We start from the raw sequence: 12,377 nt of genomic DNA, 5'->3' as shown, positions 1-12,377 counted from the left end.
ACCGGAAGCAAAATTTTAGTAAGTGAGGAAAAGGGTACCTGGCAGTCTGGGCAACCTCCTCGATTGTTACCCAGACTCAGTCTTTTTTCTGACGGCTTCACTGATGAAGGGCAAGAAGGACAGTTCCTTCTCCAAATTCCAGCAGATCCACAGTAAAAGCACAAATGATTGTTTCTACAGTGTCTCCTCTCTTTTTCCTTCAATGATGTGGCACCAACCTCCATGGGCTCAGGACTATATGCAGAGTCTCTCAGATTGGAGAATAAAGGGGTCTCCTGCAGCATGACCACTCTTTCCCGCAGCCTACGGTCCAAGCGGACAGCCTGGATCATAGGGTCCTCCAAAGAATCCGGTGGAGGATGAAGGGCTAGGGCATCTTTAAAACGTTCGGACAGGCCTCTACAGAACAAACCCCGGAGGGCAGCATCATCCCAGGAGACCTCCGCTGCCCAGCGTCTGAACTCAGAGCAGAACCATTCAGCAGAGTGCCTCCCCTGTGTCACAGTCATCACCATATCCTCTGCCAGACGCACTCTATCAGGATCATCATAAATGTGCCCCAGAGCCTCAACAGATTCACAGACATACGTTCAGGAGCAGAGGAAGAGAGAGAGAGCCCATGTGTTATGAATGGGTCACCGAGGAGGAAAAAAGCAACACACGCTAAGTCTCAGAAAACCAGAGAGGTTGGTAACTATGCAGACTGCAGAGCCCTAATCTTAACACACAACTAGAAGCAGTCGTGGAGCGTGCCTACGATGGTCCTGGACGCCTCGTCACAACCGGAGAGCTAAATAAGCCTAAAATAAGAAAAGAGGAAAACTAACTCCCCAGAGCAGACCCCAAAGGAAAGACAGCCCCCCACATGTATTGACGGTGAAGCAAGATGAAAACACAAACAAAGGCAGAAAAATAGGCTGAGCAAACAATGGGGCCAAACTAACTTGAAAGGACAGGAAAGGAAAGATACTGTCTGCAATCTGCCAAAAAACCTACCAAAAATAATGTACAGCGCTTCTGATAACAAAATTAACCCTGAAGTCACTAGACTTCTCCCACTATATCGGCACTCTGGAATATTCTGAGACAGAGCAAAAAGAGGCCAATCTAATAAAGGACAAAACGACAAATTGGCAAATACAGATAAATAAGAGTGGAAATTTAGCACAGCCCAGCCGGGCTGGCTGACCACACAAAAACTGAGTTGACCAATAAGAGCAAGTGTGAACATTAGCAAAAAACAAACTTAACTTGAGAAGACTGGAGCAGAGCTGAAGTCCAAGACCTGAGCAGCAGACTGAATCACCAGCAACAGGATAGGGCGTCGGCTGTCTTATATCCAGTCTGATACTCCAGAGATCCAATCACTATCCTCCTCGTCAGGTGGCAAACCATTACCAATTAAACTAACCTCACTACCTCCTGTCACCACCAGAGGGAGAACGGAATGAGAACTCCCAGTTGGTGGAGCAGAAAATCAGCTGATAACAGTACCCCCCTTGAGGAGGGGTCACCGAACCCTCATCCATGCCACCAGGCCGATCAGGATGGGCCCGGTGAAAAGCACGAACCAATTTATTGGCATGAATATCCGAGGCAGAGACCCAAGAATTATCCTCCTGGCCATAACCCTTCCATTTGACCAAATACTGGAGTCCCCGTCTGACCAAACGAGAATCCATTATTTTCTCTACCTCATATTCCACATTGCCTTTAACCAAAACAGGGTCAGGAGGAGCCGCCACAGGGACTACTGGCTCAACAAACCTCTTCAACAGTGATTTGTGAAATACGTTATGGATTTTGAACGTAACTGGAAGAGCCAACCGAAAAGAAACAGGATTAAGAATCTCCAAAATCTTATAAGGTCCAATAAATCTTTGCTTAAATTTTGGAGATGCAACTTTCATAGTAATATTCTTAGACGACAACCAAACCATATCACCCACTTTAAACCGGGGACCAATGGTCCTATGCCGGTTGGAAAAACGCTGGGCCTTTTCCTGAGAGAGTGACAACTTATCCACCACTTGGTCCCATATCTGCTGCATTCTCACAACCACAGTGTCCACACCTGGGCAGGACGAAGATTCCACTTGTCCTGAAGAGAATCGAGGATAAAACCCAAAATTACAGAAAAAGGGTGACATCAAAGTGGCAGAACTAGCACTATTGTTCAGCCAAATTCGGCCAAGAGCAAAAATGAGACCCAATCATCTTGATCAGCAGATATAAAACATCTTAAATAAGACTCCAAGGTCTGGTTTGTTCTCTCAGTCTGCCCATTGGTCTGGGGATGAAACACGGAGGAGAAGGATAACTGAATTCCCAGATTGGAACAAAAGGCTTTGCAAAATCTGGAAACAAACTGGACCCCTCTATTGGACACAATGTTCTCAGGAATCCCGTGTAACCAAACCACCTGTTGTAAAAACAAGGGTACCAACTCAGTGGAAGATGGCAACTTTGGGAGTGGTACAAGATGGACCATCTTCGAAAATCTATCACAAATCACCCAGATAACAGTCATTCTCTGAGAGACAGGAAGATCAGAAATAAAATCCATTGAGATATGGGTCCATGGCCTCCTGGGCACCGGGAGGGGCATCAGCAACCCACTAGAACGAGAACAGGGTTTAGACCGAGAACAAGTCCCACAGGACTGTACAAAATTCCTGACATCACGAGACAAGGCAGGCCACTAAAACGACCGACTGACCAAATCTCTGGTACCAAAAATACCTGGATGACCAGCCAATGCGGAGCAATGGACTTCAGACATCACTCTCTTTCTCCACTGGTCAGGAACATACAATCTTCCCATAGGGCAACGCTCTGGTTTATCCTCCTGAAATTCCTCAAGGGCGCGTCTCAAATCGGGCGAAATGGCAGAAAGAACTACCCCCTCACCTAGGATAGTAGTAGGCTCAGTCACATTAAGAGAATCAGCAAAGAAACTCCTAGAAAGGGCGTCTGCCTTAACATTCTTAGTGCCTGGAAGAAAAGAGACCACAAAATCAAAACACGTGAAAAACAAGGCCCATCTAGCCTGTCTAGGATTCAAGCGTTTAGCCGTCTCCAGATAAATCAGATTCTTGTGATCGGTGAGGACCACAAATTGATGTCTAGCTCCCTCCAACCAATGTCTCCACTCCTCAAATGCCCATTTCATAGCCAACAATTCCCGATTCCCCACGTCATAGTTGCGTTCAGATGGGGAGAACTTTCGAGAAAAGAAGGCACAGGGATTCATCTTAGAAGTCACAGGATCTTTTTGGGACAAAACAGCTCCTGCACCAATCTCAGAAGCGTCTACCTCCACTTGAAATGAAAGTGAGACATCAGGTTGCCGTAGAACTGGAGCTGAAGTAAATCTCCGCTTAAGCTCCTGAAATGCTGAGACAGCCTCAGGAGACCAATTCAGCACATCAGCTCCCTTCTTGGTCAGATCAGTCAGTGGTTTGACAATACTAGAAAAATTACCTATAAATTTACGATAGAAATTACCAAAACCCAAAAACTTCTGGAGAGCCTTCAAAGAAGTAGGCTGAACCCAATCATAAATGGCCTGTACCTTGGCCGGGTCCATTTCAATAGTCGATGGAGGCAAGATAAATCCCAAAAATGAAATCCTCTGTACACCAAAGAGGCATTTCGATCCCTTTACAAATAGGGAATTCTCCCTCAAAATCCGGAACACAGTCCGGACATGTTCCACATGGGAATCCCAATCACTAGAAAAGATCAAAATATCCAGATAGATGATCAAAAACTTATCTACAAAGTCTCGAAAAATATCATTCATAAAAGATTGGAAGACAGAAGGGGCATTAGAGAGCCCAAAAGGCATCACCAGGTACTCAAAATGTCCCTCCGGAGTATTAAACGCCATCTTCCATGCATCCCCATGCTTAATGCGAATAAGATTATACGCCCCCCTGAGGTCAAGCTTAGTAAACCAGCAGGCACTCTTAACTCTGGAGAATAAATCAGACATCAGAGGTAACGGGTACTGATATTTAATCGTCATCTTGTTAAGGGAACGATAATCAATACACAGTCTTAATGAACCATCTTTCTTGGCCACAAAAAAAACCCCAGCACCTAACGGTGACGAGGATGGTCTAATATGACCCTTCTCCAATAACTCCTTAATATACTATCGCATAGCATCATGTTCGGGTACAGATAAGTTGAAAAGCCGACCCTTGGGAAATTTACACCCAGGCATCAACTCAATTGCACAGTCATAACTCCTATGAGGAGGCAAAGACACAGACCCTAAAAGTTGTCCAATTTGTCCTGAGTACACTGATACCCCATATGTGGGAGAAAACTATTGTATGGGCACATGTCGGTGCTCGGAAGGGAAGTAGTGATGCTTTGGAATGCAGACTTTGATGGAATGGTCTGCGGGTGTCATGTGCGTTTGGAGAGCCCCTGATTTACCTAAACTATTGAAACTCCCCACAAGTGACCCCATTTTGGAAACTAGACCCCCCACGGAACTTATCTAGATGTGTGGTGAGCACTTTGAACCCCCAAGTGCTTCACAGAAGTTTATAACGCCTGGGCGTGAAAATAAAAAAATCATTTTTTTCCACAAAAATGATATTTTTGCCCCCAATTTTTTATTTTCCTAAGGGTAACAGGAGAAATTGGACCCCAAAAGTTGTTTTGCAATTTGTCCTGAGTATGCTGATACCCTATATGTGGGGGTAAAACACTGTTTGGGCGCATGGCAGAGCTTGAAAGGGAAGGAGCACCATTTGAGTTTTTCAACGCAGAATTGGCTGGAATTGAGATCAGACGCCATGTTGCATTTGGAGAGCACCTGATGTGGCCAAACAGTGGAAACCCCCCAATTATAACTCCAACCCTAACCCCAACACACCCCTAACCCTAATCTCAGCCCTAACCCTAATGGGAAAATGGAAGTAAATACATTTTTTTTATTTTATTATTTTTCCCTAACTAAGGGGGTGATAACGGGGGGTTTGATTTACTATTTATGGCGGTTTTTATATTTGGCAGCTGTCATACGCTAAAAGACGCTTTTTATTGTAAAAACAGTTTTTGCTTCACCACATATTGAGAGCTATAATTTTTCCGTATTTTGACCCACCGAGTCATGTGAGGTCTTATTTTTTGCGGGACGAGTTGACGTTTTTATTGGTACCATTTTCGGGCACGAGACATATTTTGATCGCTTTTTCCGATTTTTGGGACGCAGAATGAACAAAAACCAGCGTTTCATGAATTTCTTTTGGGGGGGTGCGTTTACACCGTTCCGTGTGCGGTAAAATTGATAAAGTGGTTTTATTCTTCGGGTCAGTACAGTTACAGTGATACCTCATTTAGGTAGTTTTTTTATGTTTTGTCGGTTTTATGCAATGAAAACTATTTTATATAAAAAATAATTAATTTTGCATCGCTTTATTCTGCAAGCTATAACTTTCTTATTTTTTTGTGGATGACGCTGTATGGCAGCTTGTTTTTTGCGGGACAAGCTGACGTTTTCAGCGGTACCATGGATATTTATATGCGTCTTTTTGATCGCGCGTTATTGCACTTTTTGTTTGGTGGTATGATAATAAATCATTATTTTTTGCTTCGTTTTTTATTTTTATTTTTTAAGGGGTTCGTTAAAGGGGTTAACTAATAGGACAGTTTTATAGGGCGGGTCGTTACGGACACGGCGATACCAAATATGTGTACTTTTATTGTTTTTTTTGTTTTTTTTAATTAATTTATTGGGGAATATTTTTTTTTTTTTTTTACTAACTTATTTAGCGATTTTTAAAAAAATTATTTTTACACTTTTTTTTTTAACTTTATTACATTGTCCCAGGTGGGACATCACTGTCCTGTGACAGATTGCTTATCTGTCACATCACAGATCACTGGGACAGATCAGCGATCTGTCACAGGCACTGCTGCAGACTTCCTCATGCCTGCGCTTTGCAGGCAGTGAGGAGTCAGCTCCCTTCAGGCCCCCGAAGGTCCCCGTTGCCATCTTGGATCCTGTAGGGAAGGAGTCCCCCGCAGCAGCGCTGCACATTGCGCTGCCGTGGGGAGCTCAGGGAAGCACGGAGGGAGCCCCCTCCCTGCCGATGCTTCCCTTTAACCCCCGGTACACCGCGATCGTGTTTGATCGCGGTGTACAAGGGGTTAGCGTTGCATTGCATTGTGCCGGGTGTCAGCTGTGATAATCAGCTGACACCCACCCGCGATCAGCGGCGCTCACCACGTGAGAGCCTCTGATCGCTATGACGTACTATCCCGTCCCTGGGAATTAAGTCCCAGGGCACATGGACAGGATAGTACGTCTGATGGCAGAAAGGGGATAATGAGGGGCCTCCGGACCCTCAAGACCGCTCCTCATCAGGGAACTACCAACAGCGGAATTATGGGTCTGAGGCCTATCCTCTGCCTCAACTAGAGGGTCTATATATGGCTTTGGCGAGGATGTGCCGTGGAATCCCTGCTGGGGAGCAGGACTTGCTTATACAGGCGGACGTACCCAGGCAGGTGGGTGGAGTCGGTGTCCCCATGGTGCTGCCTGGTGTTCCCCAAGGTGAAGGTGTATGTCCCTGTAGTGAGCAGACTAATGATTTAGTCCAGGGCACTGACACCGAAACTTCTGTACTGTCAGAGAAGCCGTGTTCCCCTGGTCGTGTGGAGGAAGACGACCTGGGAGTGTATATTTCCTCCTCGCCATCAGAAGGTACTATGACAACAGAGGTGATGGTTGACGAGGTACCTGAGGACATACCGGTGCTTGTGGACAGTGGCGCAGAAGTCAGTCTGGTGGATGCTCAGGTTGTCCAGACTCATAGTCTGAGGTGTAAGATGCTGGACAAACCCATAAGCGTCCAGGCCATTAACTCTGTCCCACTGAGCCGGGGGGGTTAAACCAAGTCGTAGAAGACATTGAGCTGCATAGCGGACATCAGGATGTGTCCCAGCCATACTACGTCTTGGAGGGAAATCCAGCACCTATCGTTGTGGGCCCCCCTTGGTCTAAAAAACACAACCCGGTCTTAGATTGGCGGACTAGGGAAGTAGTCAGCTGGGAGCAGTCGTGTGAGGGCTGCTGCCTAGGGGCTACTGTCTCTGCCATCTCTCTACAAACGTCCCCTTCCTCTCCAGTGGTAGCAGCTGAGGTGCTGCAGGAGAGTAAGGGCAAGGCTCAACCCTCGCCATTAGCAAACCCTGAGAGGCACAGACCTCGTAGTAGGAGGGGTTGGAGGGTGGTGTTTCCCTTGGTGAATTGCGGGGGTGTGAGTGTGGTGACACAGGGGGACGTCTCTGTTGTTAGTTCCAGAGAGAGTTCACCGTATTGTGACAAACGAATGTGTGGCAATAAATGTTCAGGTCCGGACCTGTGTGTGAACGAGCTTGTATGGGTGGCCACCAAAAACATCCAGTGGAAGTGTGTTGCTGGGGTCTGGAATTCTCAGATGATCGGGCCATATCTGGTGTCAGCTATCCAGGGCCCGGAGACTTACCAGCTGGAGTTACCCACATACTTGCCCATACACCTCTCGTTCCCCAGATCAGCGCTTTGGAGATGGGTGGTGCCTCCGGAACATACTTTGCCAATACCAGCGGTGCTCGTTTGTCATAAACCTGAAGTGAAGGTAGTTGCTGGGGTGTACTCTGGACCTGGGCGTCCCCGCTGTAGGTGGTTCCCTGATGAGGAGCGGTCTTGAGGGTCCGGAGGCCCCTCATTAAAGGAGGGTACTGTCATGATCCATGCTGGATTATGCCAAATAAAAGCACTAGTAACCTTATTTTCCTTAAGCTGGTGGTTTCAATTCTAGTTTTGCCCCCCGGTGGCCTTTAGGGTCATTGCACTTGATGTTTTCTTTGCTTTGCCTTTTGCCCCCGGTGGTCACTGGGATTGTAGCAGCTTTTGGCCCCTGATCATTTGACCATTCCCTTTTCCTATATAGGGTCACATGGTCTATGAGCAGGTGTTGGTGATATTGGTCATTTCAACCATCCTTGGTGGAGGAAGGAACTACCGAGAGAGTTCCTGGCAGCTCAGTCAGAGTCCTGGTGTGGAAGGAGCTAGAGAGGAGTTCCTTGCAGCTCTGACAAAGCTTGGTGAAGGAGCAGCTATTCAGGAGGAAAGCTGCATTCTGGTGGTGGACTCTGTTGCTGGGAGCAATAGCAACAGAGCAAAGCTAAGTGGTGTTTCCCTGATTGTGTTTTTCCCTGGTGTGTATTAGTACAGTGGTGGGGACAGTGCCTGCACCACCCAGCTCCCTAGCAAGGGATAGGTGTAGGGTGTGCTAGGTTGACAGGTTCCGACTCGGCGACAGGTGAGGAGCCTGTATAGTAGACGTTAGGAGTGTGAGGGACACTGACTCAGGGAGTGCAGGAGGTCTCCACGTCCCCGTTCCCTATCGCAGGGACCACCATTGTATCTGTTTCCCCTTCCCCCGTGTCTTGTTTTAGTTACCGGCCTGCGGGTCATGTCACACAGGACAGTTACACGTGCCGTGTCTTGTTGTTTTAGTTACCGACCTGCGGGTCATGTCACACAGGACGGGTCCACGTGACATTCCCTTGATGTCCACAGCCTCTCCAGCACAAGGAAGATAGTTCTGTGTTAAAATGTGACAACCATGTCGGAGTATAGTACCACCTATTTAACAGTTTAAAATAACCCTCGTGAAGACCCATTGATATGTTGGAATTGTGTTTTTGATGGCATCGTTCCAATTCTCGAGACGGATATCACCACCTAAATCGGACTCCCATCTCTTCATATATATGCTTTTGTGGCTCGTTAGGTCCTTGATGACAAATCTATACAAATTACGCAGACTCCAGAGGTTTTTATTTTTAAGGTTGCACAATAGTGAAGATAGCATTTCATAGTTTAAGGCTGGTTTCACATTTGCGTTTTTTAGCGCTGGAAAAAAACGCATATGTGCGCATGCGTTTTTTCCCCTATATTTAACATGGGTGCGCATACCTGCGCGCTTGTAAGCGCATGTATGCGATTTTCATGCGCTGCGTTTTTTTGGGGTGTGCGTTTGGATTTTCCAGACGCAGCATGTTGCATTTTTTGGCCCTGCAAAAAAGCGCATGCGCACATATGCGCACGTTTTGCGCTAAAAATGGCCATTATAGCCTATGGATGCGCATATGTGCGCACTGGCATGCTCATGTATGCGTTTTTTTGCATATGCGTTTTTTTTTTTTAACCATGGAATTTAGGGGTTTGGGTTAGAGTTAGGGTTAGTTAAGGGGGTTTAGGGTTAGGGTCAGGGTTAGGGTTGGGGTTTGGGTCAGGGTTAGGGTTAAGTATGGTTTGGTTAAGGGTTAGGGTCAGGATTAGGGTTAAGTATGGTTTGGTTAAGGGTCAGGGTTAGGGTCAGGGTTAGGGTTAGGGTCAGGGTTAGGGTTAGGGTCAGGGTTAGGGTTAAGTATGGTTTTGTTAAGGGTTAGGGTCAGGGTTAGGGTCAGGATTAGGGTTAAGTATGGTTTGGTTAAGGGTTAGGGTCAGGGTTAGGGTTAGGGTCAGGGTTAGGGTTAAGTATGGTTTTGTTAAGGGTTAGGGTCAGGGTTAGGGTCAGGATTAGGGTTAAGTATGGTTTGGTTAAGGGTTAGGGTCAGGGTTAGGGTTAGGGTCAGGGTTAGGGTCAGGGTTAGGGTTAGTAAAGTCATGGTTTGGGTTAGTGTGAGGGGCCACCTAATGTTGGAAAAAAACGCAAACGCGGTAAAAACGCACTAAAAACGCATACAAACGCATAAAAACGCTGCGTTTTTTTCATGCATGCTCATAAAAATGCTTGAAAAAAACGCAGCAGTTGTATGCTTTTGTATGCGTTTTTTCAATGCTTTTTTTGCGGGAAAAACGCGCTGCAAAAAAAAGCAAGTGTGAAACTAGCCTCAAGTCTTCCCTTTTATGATTTTGCAAATTCTGTATTTCGACATGGTGTAAAAGACCAGCTCAGATGACGGTAGATTATACTTAGCCCTGATCTCACTGAATTTCAAGAACTACACTCCACTAAAAACATCCCCCACCTTTCTGATTCCAGATTTCCCCCATACCTCTGGTATCGGGAGATCATCCATCAGTGCCAATGAAGATATGGGTAGTTTTGAGATTTGCTCTGTTTTTTTTAATATTTTTATTCGGCTTAATGAGTTCCCTCCAGGCTGAGATTATCGACCGAAATATAGGATGCGATGAGTTCGCACTGTGCTTTTGCAGAAGGTAGTAAAAGAAAAGCTTTCGCGTGGAACCTCTATCACTAGCATCTCTCTCCAAGCCATACCAAGCTGGATGTGTCATGTTTTCGGTAAACCAGTGCCAGCTCTGTTTAATAAGTGAGGCCTGATAATAAGCGTGTATGTTGGGCAGTCCTGCACCCTCATGTTTTTTTATTTTTATAAAGTAAGTCTGCAGATATTCTTGCTTTCTTACCTTTCCAAATAAATAGTCTGATGAGCTCTTGAATTTTATCAATGGTTTAGCGTGGAAAGCTAACGGGCAAAGTCCTAAATATGTATAAACTTTTGGGAAGGATAAAGGCTTTGACTGCCAGCATCTTCCCAAAAATGGAAGTCTCTAACTGAGCCAAAAAGGATAGATTGCCTGTAATAGTCTTTATAATGCTGTCTAAATTGGCCCTAACTGTGGCTTGGATTGATCCTGCTATTCTCATCCCTAGATAGACCATCTCTTTCTCCTCCCAAATGAACTGGGTTTGAGTCTTTATTTTGTTAATTTCGGATTGTTTCATGTTTAGAGTCATAAATTTGGATTTGTGTGGGTTTATCTTAAAATAGGATGCTCTAGAGAATTTTTCTAGTTCGTCTGAAAGGGCTTTAATGGAATTTGCGGGATCAAGTAGTGTGAGGAATAGATCATGTGCGAATAACCCAATTTTAAAATTTCGTGATGGCAGTTCAAAGCCTTTAATATCATTGTTTAATCTAATTTTTTCGGCTAGGGGCACTATGGCAAGCACAAATAGAAGGGGAGACGGGCAACCCTGTGTCGTGCCATTAGTAATGTCGAACGAGTCGGAAAGGAAGTTGTTTGCATAGATCCTGGCACTAGGACCCGAATATAGGGCGAAGACTGTTGATAGCAACGTCTCAGCAAAGCCAAATCTAGCGAGAGTTGCTTTTAAATAAAGCCAGTTTAGTCTATCGAACGCCTTCTCGGTTTGCGATGATCTTTGAGTAGATTTTAATATCGCTGTTTAATGAGCGAGATTGGCCTATAGCTCTGTATCCTTCCTGGGTCTCCCCTCTCCTTTGGAATCTTGACAATTGTTGCCTCTAACATCTCCTTTGGGAAGGAGCCCCGAGAGGATGCCAGATCAAAGACGGAAGCTAACTGTGGAGCCAGAATTTTTGAAAAGGATTTATAGTATTCCCCAGAGAAGCCATCCGGCCCTGGTGATTTTTGGGACTGCAGTTTCTTGATAACGTCAACTATTTCACTCTCTGTAAAAGGGCTATTGACATAATTCAAGTCCAGCTCATCAACTCTTGGTAAATCGATACTCTGTAGAAAAGAATACACAAAATTCGAGTTAACCACCGGTGTTTGGGGGTCATCTTTCAGGTTGTAAAGATTTTTAAAGAAATCGGCAAACGAGTTGACAATGTCCCTAGGGTGAATTTTGGGGGTCACCCAAGGGAGATACAATCTTAGTTATCCTTTTTTTGATTCTTTCTCTTTTTAATTTCCTCATCATAAACTTGGTAGGCTTGTTGAGAGGTGCATACGATTTATACCTAGATGTTTTGATGGCTGCATCGTATTCCTAGTAGATTTCAGATCTCAGACTCTGTCTAAGTCTCAAAATCTCAGCCTGGATGGTTTGGGGAGGAACTTTCAAGTTGGTTTTTTTTTTTTCCCAGATCATTAATTTTGTCCGGTAGGCTTGTAATTTTTCCCTATATCTCTTCTTATGTTTAGAGAGGATCTGCATAAGGCATCCCCTCAGGACTGCCTTATGGGCGTTCCAGACCGTGAACTGATCTACTTCACCAGATACATTTTCCTTGAAGTAGTTTAAGAGAATGTTTTCTATCTTGTACTCTGTTAGAGATGAGCGACTTTTTTATAGTCGAGTCGGGTTTCATGAAACCCGACTTTCTCAAAAGTCGGGTCGAACGAAATCGGCCGACTATAGGGAAAAGTCGGAGGCCGACTGAAACACGAATCCCAATGCAAGTCAATGGGAAAGCCAAAAACATCAATTCTTATTACTGAAGCTTGTCAAGCTTAATTTACTTCATAATAATAGTTATGCATTAAACACTGGGGGTTATTTGGCTAAAGTTGTGGGGGGGGTAGGGCTGGCTCCAGGTTTTCGTGTGCCCTGGGCCAAAGA

The sequence above is a fragment of the Dendrobates tinctorius genome, unplaced genomic scaffold, assembly GCF_039654945.1.
Source record: "Dendrobates tinctorius isolate UK_male_01 unplaced genomic scaffold, ASM3965494v1 ptg000018l, whole genome shotgun sequence".
Taxonomy (NCBI): Eukaryota; Metazoa; Chordata; class Amphibia; order Anura; family Dendrobatidae; genus Dendrobates; species Dendrobates tinctorius.
Note: the sequence above shows the minus strand (reverse complement) of the source record.